This window comes from Mesocricetus auratus, unplaced genomic scaffold (assembly GCF_017639785.1).
Source record: "Mesocricetus auratus isolate SY011 unplaced genomic scaffold, BCM_Maur_2.0 Super-Scaffold_100003, whole genome shotgun sequence".
Lineage (NCBI taxonomy): Eukaryota > Metazoa > Chordata > Mammalia > Rodentia > Cricetidae > Mesocricetus > Mesocricetus auratus.
Window position 1 is genome coordinate 27,448,698 of NW_024429188.1, and position 20,141 is coordinate 27,468,838.

Sequence of the window (20,141 nt, forward strand, 5' to 3'; positions counted from 1 at the left end):
CATACTTTGAAAACCTGTACTCCACAAAATTCTAAAATCTAAAGGAATTGGACAATTTTTCTGGATAGATATCACCTACCAAAATTAAATGAAGAACACATAAACAAATTAAATAGAACTATAATCCTTAAGGAAATAGAAACCATCATCAAAAATCTCCCAACCATAATAGCCCAGGGCCAGATGGTTTCAGTGCAGAATTCTACCAGAAATTCATATAACAGCTAATATCCATTCTCTTCAAAGTATTCCACAAAACAGAAACAGAAGGGTCATTGCCAAACTCTTTTTATGAGGCTTAAATAACATTGGTACATAAGCCACAAAAATATACAACTAAGACATAGAACTACAGACCAATATCCCTCATGAAACTTGATGTAAAAATTCTCGATAAAATACTGGCACATTGAATCCATTGTCACATCAGAAAAATCAGCCACCATAATCAAGTAAGCTTCATCCCAGGAATGCAGGGATGGTTCACATTATGAAACTACATCAATGTGAGTATTCACTCATTGTGCATTCACATTATGAAACTACATCAATGTGAATATTCACTCATTGTGCAAAGAAACATAATATATTTGTTGTGGTTTCTATGGAATTTTATTTTATATTTTGGAAGAACTATTATAAAATATATTTTCTATAGTCCTCTGTCCAATTTATTACTCATTAACATTTGAAGTGCTTATTCTTGACTAATGATGTTAAGGATTTCTTCATAAATTTTGAATATATGTGCCATTGTAAACAATGTTTATCTCAATATATCAAATATATAATTTTATAAAGCTTACCTATCCTCTCTGCTTCCATGTCCTATGTAGGACAATGCATTAACTTCTAAGTTTTTCCTCCTTCCAATATCCATGTTTTTAAAGTTTTATGGGTTAATGTCTATACATTTTCTTCAGCTTTTCCTATTAAATCTATAGGTTTGTGGTTCACCTGGATACATAATTATCCTTCTATGGGAAATGATTTAAAGTTTTTTATTAAAGATATTCATTTTTATAAAAATTATTTAAAAACATTTTTGTTCTCATGCATATCAAAATTCTTTTTCTTATAATATCTGTTGACAGCTTGCTATCCTACATTTCCATGAATCTCTGCATTTTAGTATTCCCAAATCTGTAATTTGGCCTCATTACACCCCAAATAGATATGAATTCCCTTAATCACAAACTACAGTTTACTCACTGCCAAGGTAGACTGACAATGAGAGTCTGAAAAGTAAAACTATGTAATTTTCAACTGAGTGACAATTTTGACAGATTAGCCACCCTTAACTGATCCCTATGAGTTTAGTTTCCTGTACAATCCTAGGAAATTTGCTGCATCCATTCATGTTGAGGTCATATGAGGACAGCTTTTACAATTATTTCCTTCTTTCTTCTTTATTCTTCTATTTAATAGAATCATCCCTAGAAATGCTCAGTGTTTTTGCCTGAGAAGCATATCCACAACCTAATTTCATAACTTCATTTTCTGAAAGCTTTATGGAATACAAAGCTAACTCATTTATTCACTAATGCTCTTAAATCTCTGTGTCATCACAAACAGTACTAATACTTCATCAAATGTACACAATATTGAAATTAAGGCCTGTACTACAACTCTAAATCTCTTTATATTCAGCAATAAAAAGTCCATGTGTTTACATTTATTTCACCTTTTCTTATATTTACATTTCATTTCATGCTAATCTAAATGATGAGGAAACTTAAGAACTAATTTTCTTGTGGGACTCAACCAACCACAGTAACTGCAAATTCCAAGTTCTCTAGGTGAAAATACCCAGAATATAAAAAGAACAGATTGTTTCTAAGTACACATTGTGTTCTTTGAGTCTCCTCTTTGTTTGATAGCTGACGTTTTAATAAAACTTGGCTAGAAGAAAGGAAAACTCCAGGAAGTAACTCCCAAGCCAAATATAACTTCATACTCATGATTAAGTAAAGCCACTTCCATTGCTTTTGCAATTTTTGCTGTTAGATTTGCAGTTTTCCCACTTTATTCAATGCACTTCATTTCAGGTTCTATTTCTGATTTTCTCTGAATTTTTCTTTTCATAGTATAACTATTGATAGTCATTACACACAAAGGACAGGGAAATACGAAACAAGAAAGGGGTTTAGAGACACTCAAACTACATTTGAAAATTACTTAAAGAATGCCGAACCATATAATAAAATATAAAAATAAATAAAAACAAAGAGTCCTCCTTCCACCCACAGTACTCCCAGTGACTGGGCAGTATAATATTTTCTCACCAACCATCTGCTGCACCCTCTCCAGCAACCATCTGACCCATCATTTCTGCTTATACCTGGAAGGACAGGTGAATTCCTGAGATCCTGGATGGATAACCATGTTCTTTAGGCCCTAGCCTCTCCCCTCTCTGACCCACAACATCCCCAGAAACCATGCAGAAGCAGCATTTCCTGCCACCACTCCAGCAACCACCTGACCCAGCAGCTCCAACTGCACCTGGAGGGACAGTGAGCACCAGAGTCGCAAGCCACAACTGCATCCAGAGGAAGAGATACAAACTATAACAGGAAGAAGCACAACAACCAGAACTAGAGGCCCCACCTGTAATGATTAGAGGAAGAGATGGCTAGACAGCAATGTAAGAATACATTCAACAACACAAAGAGCAATATGACACCATAAGAAATGAGTGGTCCTACATCAGCAAGACCAAAGAACCCAACACAGATGAAGCAATAAGAAATGACATTAAAAATAACTTTATGAAGGTGATAGGGGCCCTTAAAGAAAAAAAGAAAAATTCCTGTAAATAAATTAAGGAAAGAACAAACAAAAATTTAGAAGAAATCAATAAACCACTTAAAGAAAAAAATATTCAAGGACTAGCAATCAAACGAGTTCAAGACTGGAAAATTGACATAGTGCCAATAAAGAAAACACAAACTGAGGGAATTCAGGAAATTGAAAATATGAGTAAATGAATAGGAACTACAGATGCAAGCATAACCAACAGCATGCAAGAGTTGAAAGAGAGAATCTCAGACATTGAAGGAGATAGATAGAGGAGATAGATTAATGATCAAAGAAAATGTTAAATCCAACAACTTCTTAACACAAAATATCCAGGAAATCAGGGACACCATGAAACAAACAAACATCAGAATGATAAGAACAGAAGAAGGACAGTAATAATCTCTCAAAGGCACAGAAAATATATTCAACAAAATCATAGAAGAAAATTTTCCCTACTTAAAAAAGGATATGCTTATGATGGTACAAGAAGCTTAAAGAACACCAAGTAGACTGGAACAAAAAACATCCCCTCACCATATAATCAAAGCACTACACATAAAGAATAAAGAAATAATACTATGATCTACAAAGGAAAAATGTAACATATCAGAACTTCATCTGATGTCTGAATGGAAATTCTGAAAGCCAAAAGGTCATGGACATCAGCAGACACCAAGAGACTATGGATGCCACTCCAGACTACTATACTCAACAAAGCTTTCAGTCATCTTATATGGAGAAATCCAGTTATTCCATGACAAACACAGATTTAAACAATATCTATCCACAAATTCAGCCCCACTGGAAGTACTAGATGGAAAATTCAAACCCAAGGAAGCTAGCTACATCCATGAAAACACAGGCAATAGATCATCTCACACCACACAAATAATACCACCATCAGCAGCAAAACCAAATACAACAAGAATTAACAATCACTTGTCATTAATATTTCTTAGTATTAATATTCTCAATTTACCTACTAAAACACAGGATACTTGAATGGAAACAAATACAGGACCCACCTGCTATCTACAAGAAACACACCTCAACAAGGTTAACAAAAAAATAAAATCAGTAGCATCCTATATACAAATGACAAAGGTACTGAGAAAGTAATCAGATAAATCCCATCCTTTACAGTAGCCACAAATTACATAAAATATCTTGGGGTAACTCTAACTAAACCAATGAAACACCCGATGCCAAGAACTTTATGTCTTTGAAGAAAGAAATTGAAGAAAATATCAGAAAATGGAAAGATCTCCCATACTCTAAGATAGGTAGGATCAACATAGTAAAGATAGCAATCTTTCTAAAAGCAGTCTACGGATTCATGACAATCCCCATCAAAATCCCAACACAATTCTTCACAGGCATGGAAAGCACAATATTCAACTCTATATGGGGAAAAAACAGGATAGCAAAAGAGCAATACTTTAGAATCAAGGAACTTCCAGAGCTATCACCATCCGTCATTTGAAGCTCTAATATAGAGTTAAGTAATAAGAACTGTCTTGTATTGGCATTAAAAACAGACAAATGGATCAATGGAATCAAATTGAAAACCTGATACTAATCCACACACCTATGAACACCTGGTTTTTGATAAAGAAGCCAAAGTTGTGCAACGGAAAAAAGCATCTTCAACAAATGGTGCTGGTGTAACTGGATGTCAACAAGTAGAAGAGTGTAAATAGATCCATATCTATCCCCATGCACAAAACTCAAGTCCAAGTGGATCAAAGATCTCAGCATAAATCCAGGTACACTGAACCTTATAGAAGAGAAAGTGGGAAGTGGCTTGTTCTCTCATTGGTACGGGAAACCAATTCTTAAATATAACACAGTAGCACAGACTCTGAGAACTACAATCAATAAATAGAACCTCCTGAAACTGACAAACTTCTCTTTTTTTAGTTTTTTGAGACAGGGTTTCTCTGAATTGCTTTGGAGGCTTTCCTGGAACTCTCTCTGTAGACCAGGCTGTCTTTGAACTCACAGAGATCTGACAGAGGTCTGATATCCAAAATTTACAAAGAACTCAAAAATACAGACACCAAAATATCCAACAATCCAATTGGAAAACAAGGTACAGATCTAAACAGAATTCTCAACAGAAGAAACTCAAATGCCTGAAAGACATTTAAAGAACTGTTCAACATCCTGAGTGATCAGGGAAATGCAACTCAAAGTGACACTGAGATAACAAGGTACCTGTCAGAATGTCTAAGATCAAAAACAATGATGATAGTTTATGGTCTAGAGAATGTGGAGTAAGGGGAACACTCCTCCAATGCTGGTGGGAGTGCAAACTTGTACAACCACTTTGGAAATTAGTATGGCGGTTCCTCAGGAAAATGAGAATTAATCTACCTCAAGACACATCAATATCAATCTTTGGTATTTACCTAAAGGATACACAATCATACCACAAGGACAGTTGATCAACTGTGTTCATAGCAGCATTAGTTGTAGTAGCCACAATCTGGAAACAAACTAGATGCACATCAACCGAAGAATGGATGAAGAAAATGTGACACATTAACACAATGGAGTATTACTCATTGGTTAAAAAAATGATAACATCCTGAAATTTGCAGGCAAATCAATGGCACTAGAAAAAAAATCCTGAGTGAAGTAACTCAGACCCAGAAAGAAAAACACAATATGCATTCACTCATAAGTGTATTTTAGATGTAAAGCAAAGGATATCCATGTTACAATCCACAACCCTAGAGAATCTAGTTTAAAAGAGGATCCATAAGAAGGATACACATGGACAGCCCCATAAAAGAAAAATAGAAAAGATCTCCGTAACCTGAGGGGGTAGAAGGGAGGGGATGGGGGACGGGAACATTCGGGATCTAAAAGACAGAGCTGGGGAGGTACAGAGGGGAAAAGCAATGAAAGAGACATCTTGATACAGGTAACTGTTTTGCAGATAGGGAGGAACGTGCTGCTAGAGAAATTCTCAGGATTCCACAATGATGATCCCTGATAAGACTCCTAGTGAAGAGGGTGTCTGAATGGGCCTTCCCCTATAATCAAATTAGTGACTGCCATAATTGTCATCATAGAACCTACATCTAATAACTGATTGGAATAGATGCAGTGACCCACAGCCAAGCAGTGGGATGAGCTCGTGGAGTTGAGTTGAAGAGAGGGAGGAGGGATCATATGAACCAAAGAAGTCAAGAGCATAATGGGGAAAGCCACAAGACAGCTGACCCAAGTTCATGGGAGCACATGGACTATGGACTGAAAGCTGAGAGACATGCATGGGACTGAACTTGACCCTCTGAATGTGGGTGACAATTATGTGACTTGATCTGTTGGAGAGGGCACCTTGGTAGTGACACCAGGAACTATCCCAGGTAGCATGAAATGGATTTTCAGAGCCTACTTCCTATGGTGGGATACCTTGCTTAGCCTTGATATAGGCAGGAGAGGCTTGATCCTGCCTCAACTTGGTACACCAGAATTTGTTGACTCTTCAAGGGAGGCCTTACCCACTATGAGGAGTGGATAGGGTGGGACTGGGGTGTGGGGGTGGAAGAAAGGGAAGGAGAGGGAACTGGGGTTGGTATGTAAAATGAAAAATAAAAATTTTAAATAAAAACAACAATAAGAACAACTATAGAATTGTTAATGCAAAGATTAAAAAAATTCCTATGGAAAATAACATGACACAAATGTTAAATGTGAAGTTCAGCATTGTATTATATTAGAAACCTTGTTCCAACTCAAAAGTAAGTTAATGTTCTTTTCATATCAGGTTCTACTTTATTTCATTTTTTTCTTACATAAAAATATAATTACATTGTTCCTCTTCCCTCTCCTAACTGCAAATTCTCTTGTCTACCCACTTATTCCCTCTCAAATTAATGAACTTTTCTCTAATTATTGTTATTTCATAAATGATTATTCCCTATATTCTACATGAAAATATGCATATGACCTGGTGAGTCATTCTTGTGTATCTTGTTTGTCTATGAGTTTTCAGCTGGCCACTTAGTATTAGTTAACCAATTTGGCATTCATCCCTGGGAAACACTAATACTCTACCTCCCTTCATTAGTTCTTAGTTGACTGTAGCTTTGTCTAAGGTTGGAAACCTATAAGATTGCCCCTTTTATGATAGCATAATATAATTATTTTTGTTGTAATTTTTCATTACAGTCATATTTTTATATATCTTGGGTGCATCTTCCCTATTATTTTAAAAGAAAGTATCTCTCAAGAGACTTCCTCATCCTCTGCTTCTTATGATCTTTCAGTCCCCTTTTTGGTGATGGTTGTATAGCCATTGGTACATAGTTATGCTATAAATATTTATATTGGATATGTGTACTCTATGATGTGCTGCTGTCTCCCTTTTGACAAACTGTGATTTTCTGTGATAATGACTGTTACAAAGAGAATTCTCTTCAAGAAAAGTTTAGAGCTACTGTTGAGAGCTTCTGGCAGCAATGGCTTTACCAGAGGCCACAAGAATACACTGCAGATGGTAATTTATACTTCCTGTGTTGACCCACTCTGATGGATAAAACCTCATTAAGCAGGCTTACTGGGCCATAGACTCTGAAAACTGGTTGCTTCTGTCTGTAATTTTTCTCTTGTGCATACATTTCCTCCCTAAAAATGACTCTGGGTATTTTGTCCACTGCCTGTGTGATTTCTGCTTTACTGTATAAATTTGATGTATAGAAATAATACTATGATATTTTTCATTACTCAGATTGACATGGTAAAATTCTCAGATACAAAAACAGTTTTTTTATATATTTAGCTGAGTTTAGACTTTAGAGCAATTTCAAAACAGACTGGTTGCCCTTGACAAGTTCCCAGGTATTTATTGCTGAATTAATGTAAGGCATGAAACAACTTTGGTATGCATAGCCTCCTGCAGCAACTGACTTTCTGCACATACTCCTAACCACTCAAGGTCACCAAACAAGCTTTTTATTGCTTAAATCATGAAATTCAATATCATTTCCTTAGAATGCTAACCACTCAAGAGTTACATGTTTACTTTACTCACCATGCTTAGTCAGTGTGACCTCTCTAGCCTGAGAGAATCAGTGTGATTAGTATGGTTCTATTTCTTATTGTTTACTGAAGAGGTGCTGTGTGACCCTGAAAACATAACTAATGTCTTGTCCAGAGTTTGTTCTGTAAGATACAGGAGTCATGAGAATGTACAGCAGTGAAAACTAGTGTTTAAAAAGTAGACTCTCTTTGAGAACCCAATTGACACAGCCATGGGGCTGTTGAATGGAGGCTGAATGACTGGCTGTTCTTTGTTAAAAAATAATCTCATTTTACATATCAACACCCCTTTACTCACCCTCCCATGCCACCCACTGACCACCAAACCCATTCCCTTCATATGCTACAAGGACAGTGAGAACTTCCACTGGGGGTCATTAATCTGTCACATCATCTGGGGGAGGGCCTAGGCCCTGGTTTGTATATCTCGGCTGGAATAGTATTCCTCCATAGGGAATGGGCACCCAAAGTCCATTTGTGCACTAGGGATAAATACTGTCTCTACTGTTAGAGGTGTCATAACTGGCACCCACATTCAAGAAATGGAGGAAAAGACAAACCAAAAATCACAAGAAAAATTCAAGCAAGGGACGGTTTGAAAGCTTAAATTGAGACAATAAAAAAATCATAATATGAGCGAATGCTGGAAATAGAAATGCTGGGTAAATAATCAGGATCTACAGATGCAAGTATAACCAACAGAATAAAAGAGATGGAAGAGAGAATCTGAGGCATTGAAGATACACTAGGAGAAATACATTCATCAACCAAAGAAAACCTTAAGTCCAACAAATCTCTAACACAAAATATCCAGGAAAAATGGAACAACATGAAAAAAGTCAAACCTAACAGTAATAGGTATAGAAGAAGGAAGAAAAAACACCTCAAAGGTGCAGAAAGCACATTCAACAAAATAATAGAAGAAAAATTTCCCAACCTAACAAAAGACATACTAATGAAAGTACCAGAAGCTGACAGAACACCAAATAGAGTAGACCAAAAAAGACCCCTCCACATGATAAGAAAAATACCAAATATACAGAATAAGGAAACAACATTGAGAGCAGCTAAGGAAAAAGGCCAAATAACATATAAATGCAAACCTATAAGAATTACACCTGAATTCTCCATGGAATCTATGAAAGCCAAAAGGCCCTGGATTCTTCCAACACTAAGAGGCCACGGATGTCAGCCCAGACTGCTATACTCAGCAAACCTTTCAATCACTAGAGATGGAGAAAACAAGATATCCCATTACAAAACCAGATGTAAACAATACATATCCACTAATTCAGCCCTGCAGGAAGATCTGGAAGGAAAACTCCAACATAAGGAAGTTAACTATACCCAGAAAAAATAGGCAATAAGAATCCTATTTTACAAACATCCAAGAGAAACACCAGTTTGAAATCCATGCACAATACTACCACCACCAGCAATCCAAAACAAACAGAAATGAACAATCAATGGTCATTAATATCCCTCAAAATTAATGATCTTAATTTGCTTATAAAAAGACACAGGCTAACAGAATGGATATGAATAGAGAATCCATCCTTCTTCTGCATACAAGAGACACTCCTTAACTTGAAAAAGAGACATTCCCTCAGAGTTAAGGGTTGGGAAAAGATTTTCCAATCAAATGGACCCAAGAAACAATCAGGTATAGTAATCCTAATATCTTACAAATTAGACTTTAAACTAAAATCAATCAAAAGAAATGAAGGAGGTCATTTCATATTTATCACAGAAGAAATCTATTAAGATGAAGTCTCAGTTCTGAACAACTATGCCCCAAATACAAAGGCATCCACATTCATTAAAGAAACATTACTAAAACTAAAATCACACATAAAACCTCACACTTTTATAGTGGGAGACATCAACACCCTATTCACACCACTAGACAGGACCACCAGACAGAAAACTAACAAAGAAACAAAGTAACAGAAGTTATGACCCATTTGTGTTTAAGAGACAGCTATAGAACATTTCATCCAAACACAAAAGAATATACCTTTTCCTCAGTGCCACATGGAACTTTCGCTAAACTGGACTACATACTCAGAAATACAACAAACCTCAATAGGTACAAAAAATTGGATAACATCCTGTATCTTATCAGACCATCATGCTTTAAAGTTAGAATTCAACAACAACACAAAAAATGCAAAAACCCTACAAAGTCATATAAATTGAACAATGGGCAATTGCACCATTCCTAGGATAAGAAAGTAATAAAAAATAAAAATAAACACTTCCTAAAATTCGGTGAGAATTAAGCCATAACATACCCAACTAATAGAAGACTTTGAAAGCAATACTAAGAGAAAAGGTCATAGCATTAATGATCAAATGAAGAAACTGGAGAATAGTCACACTAGAGAGTTAACAGCTCTAGAAAGCTCTAGAATGAAAAGAAACAAACTCACCCCTGAGGGGTGGATGTCAGGAAATAATCAAACTGAGGGCTGAAATCAATAAAGTAAAAACTACCAAAACAATACAAAGAATCAATGTAACAGTGTTGGTTCTTCAACAAAATCAACAATATAGACAAATCTTTATCCAACTTTCAAAAGGCATAGAAAGAACATGCAAATTAACAAAATCAGAATGAAAACAAGGACGCAACAAAGGACAATGAGGAAGTTCAGAGAATCATCAGGTCATAAATAAAAACCTATATTCGACAAATTTCAAAAATTTAAAGGAAATGGACAATTTTCTACATAGGTATCACTTAAACAAATTAACTCAAAAATAGATAAGCAACTGAAATAGAATCAGTAATCAAAAGTCTCCCAACTAAAAGAAGCATAGGCCCAGATGGTTTCAGAGTAGAAGTTTACCATAAATTCAAAGAATAGGTGGTACCAGTTATCCACAAAGTATTCCACACAATAGAAGTAGAAGAGTCTTTGCCAAACATTTTTTACTAGGCTTCAATAAGCTTGGTACTGAAAGCACACAAAGGCACAACTAAGAAGAGACCTGTATAATGAGAAATTTAAAACTTTAAAGAAAGAAATTAAAGAAGATAAAAGAAAATAGAAAGATCTCCCATGCTCTTCAGTAGGTCGAATCAACATAGATTTTTACTACATTAGCAATCTTGCCAAAAGCAAACTACAGATTCAATGCAGTCCCTATCAAAATCCCAGCACAATTCTTCACAGACCCTGAAAGAACAATGATCCATTTTATATGGAAGAGTTAAATACCCAGGATAGCATCACCATCCCTGCCTTCAAGTTGTATTATAGAGCTGTAGTCCTGAAAACAGCTTGGTATTGGCACAAAAATAGACTGATAGACCAATGGAATGCAATTGAAAAACCTCGATATTAACCCACAAACCTATGAACACCTTATTTGTGACAAAGAATCTAAAATTATGCAATGGAATAAAAGAAAGCATTTTCAACAAATGGTGCTGGCATAACTGGATGCTGGCATGTATGCATTGTCTTTTGAAGGACAGAGGCCGATGGAAAGATGTTAACCTTAACAAATTTTAGATTTTTTGAACTTTAAGATATATTGAAGAAATGGTTAAAAGAAAATTCAAACCCTTCGAGAAGATATAAAACATCTTTTATAACAGCACATATACTCAGAATGTATAAAGAAATCCCTAGTAGAATTAATTAAAAATGAACTTCACAAATATTTATCAGTGGATACAAATACATACAGAAAATAATAGAATAAAATGGTCATGTTACAAGTCACATTATAAAATAAAACTCTAGTTAGATAACATAATAAATATATTGCAATGTTTCTATCAAATGGCTGTGTGCTGGCAAAATTGTAAGAATAATGTTATTCTTACATAAATGATTGGGAAATATGAAATCATGCACGTGTCTTCTTCTGTCAAGATTGATCCTGGGTATCAAATCAAGGTAAATATTGGCACAGCTCTTGAGAAACTGTAGAAAGAAAATGATGTTTTGAGAAGGTCAGCAAACAGAAAAACATCATTAGTCAGCAATTGGATTATAATGTGGATTCTCCTCTCATTCTTACTCAGTGATAACATGAAACAAATGCACAAGAAATATTCAAATTGATTTCTCTTCTACTATGATTCTAGAATTGCAGATTTGGGGAAAAATCACATATACAGAAATGTCACAAAAGTTAACATTCGGTTTTGGGTTTGTCTCTAAGAAGCACTATGTGGTAGTTAGGGGGTCCATGTCCTTGAAAATAGATACACAGAGTGTCTCAAGTTGCACGATTCATTCAACAAGTTACAACTATTTCCTTCTTCCTTTTCAAAACAGATAATTTGTCCCATATATACCCAGTAACACATTTCTACCAAAAAGTTTATCTTTGACAATTCCAACATATATAAATAATTCTGTTTCCTCTTATCTTAGACATCTCATATCTATATCCTAAGCTTCTCAAACCCCTCAACTTAATAGACCCCTTAGTTAGATTCAGATCTTTTGGGAATTTTGTGTGACCCAATGAGCTTATCCAGGCTTGTGTACCCACTGCTTTGGAACTAAAGCTTGGACCATAATGCCTTCATCATTGCATACATAAGTGAAAGAAAGGACTCCCCCTAAAGCGAAATGTATCAATGACCCATATTTTAGATGAAAAAAGTACAACCACACAGGTTAATTCTTCATCCATGGCTCCCAGCAGACAGTCTAATAGAGGTTAATTGCAGATTAACATGTCACCTGGGAATTAAGATAAACAATTGACAAGTGTAAATTCACTAAGCTAGAATATTCTATGGAGTTAAAGAAGCAAACAATTGAGTGAAGAGAAAGCCCATAGCAAGAGAAGTAATTTTAACATCTATACATGTGTCTAAGGATTAATATCCAAAATGTATAAAGAAGTCAAAATGAAGCTTTAAGATGTGTGACACATTCATAAAATTATCCTTGGAACTATATAGGAGAATTAAATGATAGATAGAGAATACATATATCTCAGAAAAATTCTGAATCTTTTTGAAAGTTCTTCATCATGAAAGACCCCAACAGGGATACTTTCACGGAAGGGAGACCCGAACCCAAGGAACAACGAGACCACGAGCTTGGATGCAACAGCAAGAGGCTTTATTAGTAACACACGGGTACCCGGGCGTCTCAGTCTCGGGGAACTGAGCGCGCCGAGCTGGGGACTCAGGGGTTCTTTTATAGCAAAAAGCGCAGTACAGAAGCGAGAAGCCTAGTAACAGGACCCTGATTGGGCAATTTAAATGAGGCTAGGGCTCAGAGCGCGGGCAATTGAGGTTTTTCTTGGAACTCAAGTCTCGGCCTTGGCCCTATCTGAGGAACAATTGGTCTCTGTGTTTGCTCAACCCTGCTGGGCTGGCCATCCGGTCGCCCGCAGACACCCGGCAGCCTGTGTCCCTGGGCAGAGCTCCCTACTGATAGCAATGACTATTCAGCTGTGGGGACCTTGGGCTGAGCTCCCTTCTGATAGCAATGACTATTCAGCTGTGGGGACCTTGGGCTGAGCTCCCTTCTGATAGCAATGACTATTCAGCTGTGGGGGAAACGGAATTTTCCATAAGCCTCAGCTGCCTGTTTAGACTGGGCCAGGGTCTTTCAATCACTAGTAGTTAGAAAAGCAAAAATCCAAACAATTTTGAGATTTCATGTAACCCCATTCATAATTTCAAAGGTAAATAAACAATAGAAAATGAAGACTGGACATGATGTGGCAGAGATTTATTCTTGGTGGAATTCCAAACTTGTACAGTCACTATGGAATTCAGTGTAAATAATTCTCTAAAAGCTAGAATATACATGTGAGTGTGTGTGTGTGTGTGTGTGTGCGCGTGCGTCTGTGTGTGTGTGTGTGTGTGTGTGTGTATCATATGACATAGCTATGCCACTCCTTGACATATCCCCAAATGACTGAACACCCTACTCCACAGATACTTGCTTGGCTTTATTCATTGTTGCTCTACTCACAATATCGAGGAATTGAAAACAACTTAAATGTTCTACAACTAATGTGTGGATAATGAAAATGTGGAGCACTTAAAATATGGAATACTATTCAACTGTAACGAAAAATAAAATCAAGGAAGGCGGACATAAAAGCGTGAAATTATAAAACACCAAATTGAATGAGGTAACCAAGATATAGAAAGACAAACATCACATGTTCTCTGTCATCTGATACCCCTAGCTGTAGTCCTCACATTAACACACACACACACACACACACACACACACACACACACACACACACTTAGAGATTATCCATCATAAAATAAATTTCTCTTTGCAACAGATGGAGACCATTAGAGAAAATCACAATCAACTAAAAATACAGTTGTGGAGCCAAGTTCTAATGGATACATCTATAATACTGCTTCTATACCTACAGCTCAGGGATCATTACAGAAGGGAGAGTGTAAAGACTGTAAGATGCAGAGGATCAGAGGGTTGACTGTAAGATTGAGTCTCCTATTAATGTTAGAAGACACACACCAAAAATCTCACCAACATATCTGCCTAAAATTCAGCTCAGGCTGGGCAGCGGTGGCACACACCTTGAATCCCAGCACTTGGGAGGCAGAGGCAGGTGGATCGCTGTGACAATGCATTCAAGACTATCCTCTACTTTTTCTTCTATCAAGTTCAGTATGTCTGGATTTATGTTGAGGTCTTTGATCCACTTGGACTTGTGTTTTGTGCAGGGTGATAACTATAGATACATTTGCATTCTTCTATATGCAGACATCCAGTTATACTAGCAGCGTTTGTTAAAGATTCTTATTTTCACGTGTCTTTCTGGAATATTTGTCAAAATCCAGGTGTCCATAGGTATGTAGATTCATGTTTGGAACTTCAGTTAGAATCCATTGATCAACAGGTCTGTTTTTATGCCAATGATTTGCAGTTTTTAATCTCTATACTACAGCTTGAAATTAGGGATGATGATACCATCAGAATTTCTTTTATTGTTCAGGATTGTTTTAGGTGTACTGAGTTTTTTTTTTTCATTTGAAGTTGAGAATTGTATTTCAATGTCTGAAAAGAATTGTGTAGGAATTGTGATTGGTATTGTGTTGAATATGTAGATTATTTTAAGTAGATGGCCGTTTTTTATACATTGATCCTACCAATCCAAGAGCTTAGGAGATATTTCCATCTTCTGATATCTTGTTCAATTTTTCTTCAAAGACTTTAAGTATTTTTCTAACAGGTTAGGGTTACCCCCAAGATATTTAAACTGTTTGTGGCTATTCTGATGGATGTTGTTGCCCTGACCTCTTTCTTATTTCATTTGCCATTTGTGTATAGAAGAGCTAGTGGTTTTATTAATCTTGTGTCTTGTCATTTCACTGAGGATACTTATCAGCTCTAGGAGTCTCTTGTAGGATTTTTGGGATCGCTTATGTATACTATCATATCATCTACCAGTAATAATAATTTCTTCATTTCCAACTTTTATTCCTTTGATCTCATTCAGATGTCATACTGCTGTGGCTAGAATTTCAAGTACTATATTAAATAGATAAGGAAAGAGTGAACAGTCTTCACTTGTTCCTTATTTTAGGAGAATTGCTTTAAGTTTCTCTACATTTAATTTGATGTTGGTTGTCATCTTGCTTTAAATTGCCTTTATTATGTTTAGATATATCCCTTTTTCCCTATTCTCTCCAAGGCTTTTATAATGAAGTGAGTTGGATTTTATCAAATGCTTTCTCAGCATCTAATGAGATGGTCGTGTGGTTTATTTTTCTTTCAGTTTGTTTTTATGATGGATTACCTTGACTGATTTTCATTGAACGTTCTGTTTCTTGAACCCTACGTAAGTATCTGGACACATAAAAATGTGCTCATTTATTGAGCTGCATACTTAAGTGCTGTGTATTTTCTGCTTGGAAAATTTTCATTTATAAAAAGTAGGAAGTAAGAAGAAATTCATAAAATAGTAATAAGATCTATCCTCCCCTCTTTGCTCACTTTTATCTCTGGTTTACAATGACTATGGGTATATACGAAAGTATTTTCTTGAATTTTGGTCATATTTATGAAAAAATGTAGGATTTTGCAACCATCAAATTAAGCATGTGATCATCATACTTCAAGTAAAATATACATGGAAAGGAAGAGATATGGTTGCAAATAAAGAAACATCTCCCTTGAGAACTATAGCTATTTTCATTAATCAGTCTTGATTTTATAGCTAAGAAATTCGAGGAGGTTGATGTGATTTTTTTTCAGAAAAAGACATTGGCTTTTAAAGTGGACTAGATTTCTTTCAATCCACTGTGGGATTTCTGCTCTTTCGTTTCATTTTTAAATTTATTATTGTATTTGTTTATTTAAGAATTATGTGTACAATGTGTTTTTTTCTACTAATCTGTCACTCTTCCTTGATCCTCCACATAGCATCCTTATCTGAACTTAATGTTCCCTGTATATAGACCATAGACTCTAATTGTTTCTATTCTTCTATTCTTGGATTCTGGATCCTCTACTATAGTGTAGACATCTTAACAAGGACCAGTCCACTGAGAAAAATGCACTGTCTCAACCGCAGTAGTATTTAGCTGACAAAGTAACTCTGTTGTAGGTGATAATTTTATTCCATAATATATTAAATATTAATAGTAATACTAATAGTACTTTTCTTTAATTTTTAATCAAATTTCCTTTTCATGAACTTCATAAATTACACTGGTTATTTGATATGGAACTATAAACAATATTTCTTACTGAGAAAGATGTCTCAACATTTTAAAGGGAACATTTACTAGTCTTAGAATATTTTCATTGCTCAGAATCTACCATCTAGACCCAGTAGCCATGGAAACATTAGAATGTTTAGAGTTACATATTTCTCTGTACTAAGAAACCCCTGAAATTTGTCCATCCTAGAAGATAACTTTGAGTGTCTTGAGACTTCTTGGGTGTCCATTTAGTCTAAACAGCTAATGGTCTTCAGGAAGAACTTCAACACCTTTAGATGGTGTCCCAAACCTGCTCATCTAAGTCCATATTGAACTTGAATTACAGCAGTCCTTGTATTTTCAATACTATCTCCCAGGATCTCCATCTTTAGGTAAGCCTTTCTGAAAGACCCTTTGAAAAGAAATAAATTGCAGCATTGGGTCACGTGAAGCATACCATCATATCTTCTGTATATGTAAAAGTCATGCCATTGAATATGTACCAGAAAATGAAATACTTAAATTATGACTCAATAATGTAAATGATGGTGTTTGCCAATCTATAGGCTCTTTCCTTTTATATATTGAGTCAATCTTAGAGCTTTGTAAACTATTTTTATTAAGTTTTCTTTTATCAAATTTTTTCCTGCATTGAATTTTAGTCATGATTTGCCCCTCCCTCAATTCTTCCCAGATCCTCCCCACCTTCCTACCTTTTGGGAATGTGCAGGTTTACTGTGGCAATAGATATAACAGAAAGCTGACTGTCTTGGTTTTAAAGCATACAGTTCAGTGACATAAGGTCATTTGATTTTTTATAGATGCTTCTGGAACATTTTGGTCTTCCTCACCTGAAGATTTATCCTCACTCACTTCCCAGTCTCTGGTAACCCTTACTGTACTTTCCATCCCTACAGATCTTACTCTACCAGGTATCTTATATGTGTGAAATGATGTGATATTGATTCGTTTGTGATTTTCACCTTTCAATTACTATTATGTTCTCCAAAATTTCACATAGTAAATAATGTGTCAACATTTCCTCCTTCAGATTTGTATATGCCTTCAGCCATCAAGGAACATACACATGGATGGCACCTTTTCTTACTGTGAATATTGCCATGGATGTTGCTAAATGAACATGTGTTCAAGAAGATTCTTGAATTCTTTGGGGAAAAGGCCCAAAAACTGAAATGATACATCTCATGGGAATTCTCTGTTTTAGCCTGTGAGGGATGACTACTTCGTTTTCCACTGGCAATGCAGAAAGGTTTTAACTATCTCAAGCCTTCACTTGCAGTCCTGTGTTATTCTTCTTAGAAAAAAAACATACTGTGCACACCACGTTTTATTTAAGCTGACATAAGGAAGAAAGTATTTTACATTGTTTACAAGTTTCCATCACTCATCACGTTCCTTTTTATAGGACATAGAGATGACCACTGTTGCCCCCGAGTGCATATAACAAATGATTCATTTATGTATTGACAATCTTTCTATTTGAATAAAATCCATCCACTATTAGCAAAACCAGGGAGCACTGCATTTGTTTGTGACCTATTAGGAAACTGGATTTTCCATTATATCATTGTACATTATTGAATTCAAATATATTATTTGACTATTTTGCAGATTGTTCCTAACCTATGAATGTTTAAGATCATAGATATATGAATATTGTTTCACTTTAATGAGGTTGAAAGACTTTACATTGAAAAGTTTTTCATACAATACAATCTGGTTTGCATTCCCCTCCCGCAACTCTTCCTAGATCCTCCCAGACTCACCATCTACCCAAATTGACACACATTCTCTCTCAGTGGAATACACGCAGACATCTCATAATAATAAGATAAAATAAAACAAACAAACCTGAGTGGGATGAAGCAAAGAATCTACCATGAGAAAGAGTCAAAGAAGAAACACATATAGATGCAGAGGCATACACATAGGTACACATAGAAATCCCATAAATGCTCAACATTGGAAACAAAAAGAGACATGTAAGGTTAAAAAAGGGGGGTGTAAAAAAGAAGAAACAGAATGTTGTTTCAAAGCATTATGCAACTAGGAACCTCCCAAAGATGCCTGTGAGTTCATTTTGTGTTGCCATCTTCTGCTGAGCATGGGGGTCCTTTGTACACACAGTGAAACTCCTTTGGAGAAAACAAAGTTTTCCTTTGAGATTGGAGATAGTGTCTGAATTAGGGATTAGGGCTTGGAGGATGGAGAGTTTTATTATTGAGTATTTGCTTTAAAAACCTTATGCAAATGCATAGAACTGAATGGTTTTGTGTTCGAGGGATTGATGAGGATTTGTTATGTGGTTCACACTCTGGCTCATGGTACTACTTTTTAATTTTTTCCTTTCAGATGCTTCATTTTCTCCCATAATTCCCTGCCCAGTTCAACATTTCCTATTACTACTAAGTAGGTAAGACCACCTGGATCCATCTTCCAAATATATAAATTCACCTATAACATGCGGAGATAAGATGTAAAGAGAAACCTATACTGTGACTTTCAAATTTGTTCTCTGAAGGATAAACATGCATCCACCATACAGGTTTCAGACATGGAAAGCATAAAGTCTTCAGCAAGTTGAATCCTGACCCCTTAGAGCTCTTCTACAAACAGAGCATTAACCAAGCTGGTTATCAGTTCCAAATCCATCTTGTTAGTGTAACTTTTCAAGTAGGACATCTGTGACTTCACTCAGTTAGGAGCATAGTGGGTATGTGAGAGAAAATGTTTCTGGCCAGGAAATACAGTTTTTGGTTCCCTGAAGCCTTCTTCCGATGCAACCCCTGACACAGTTCACATTTCTACTGAATGGAATAATCCATCTTTTCCCTTTCTGCAAAACAACCCAGCTGAGATCCCTGGGACAAAATTTTCTCCTGATCATTTTCACTTGCACACAAAGATTTGAACTAATAAGATATCTTGATTACATGTTTCACATGTCATTTTTAAGTGTAATTTTGCAGACGGAGAAGTGGTGGCCCACAATTTTAATGCCAGCACTTGGGAGACAGAGGCAGGCAGATTTCTGTGAATTTAAGGCCAGCTTGGTCTACAGAGTGAGTTCCAGGAAAGACAAAGCTACACAGAGAAAACCTGTCTAAAAAAACAAAAAAGAAGTGTAATTTTGTTTCACAGAAAATATTTGCTCATGTAAAATATGTCAACATGCCTTAATGAAGTGAATTTGGTTATCCAAGGATAGAAATTTGAACATGCGATAGAGACAAAATAATTCATGAAGGTTGTCATCATTTCTTTGTGTTATGCATTGCGTGTGTGTGTGTTTGTGTGTGTGTGTGCGTGCGCGTGTAGACGTTTTATGGGTGATAGAAATCAGGGTCCAGCAAATACTAGGCAATGACTATATACCACCTAACTGTATTCAACAAATACATTTTTAAATAGATCTTCAAGGTCATGCCCATTCTGATTTTAATTACTAAAATCTCTATAGCTTTATTTAATAAAAATCTTAAATTTTTTAACAAATATACAAAAAGGAATGTCAGTGCCTTCCAAAGCCAATTGGATAGACAACTGGTCTCCTTGGAGCTACTGTTTTGTGTGCATCTTGGAAAATTAAAAA

The 20,141-nt window shown here is 35.8% G+C and overlaps 1 long non-coding RNA gene across 3 annotated transcripts in view; it reads left to right on the forward strand.

The window, feature by feature from the left end:
- LOC121139966 overlaps positions 1 to 19,838 on the forward strand; it is a 59,209-nt gene extending 39,371 nt beyond the window's left edge. Inside the window, exons 1-3 of one of the 3 annotated variants that reach the window (XR_005876748.1) lie at positions 14,993 to 15,663; positions 17,350 to 17,460; positions 17,580 to 19,838. This is a non-coding gene — a long non-coding RNA (uncharacterized LOC121139966). Of the gene's footprint in view, positions 1 to 14,992; positions 15,664 to 16,628; positions 16,921 to 17,349; positions 17,461 to 17,579 lie in introns of those variants that run through there. The other 2 variants (XR_005876746.1, XR_005876747.1) reach the window with 2 other exon arrangements.
- Positions 19,839 to 20,141: the final 303 nt, after the last annotated feature.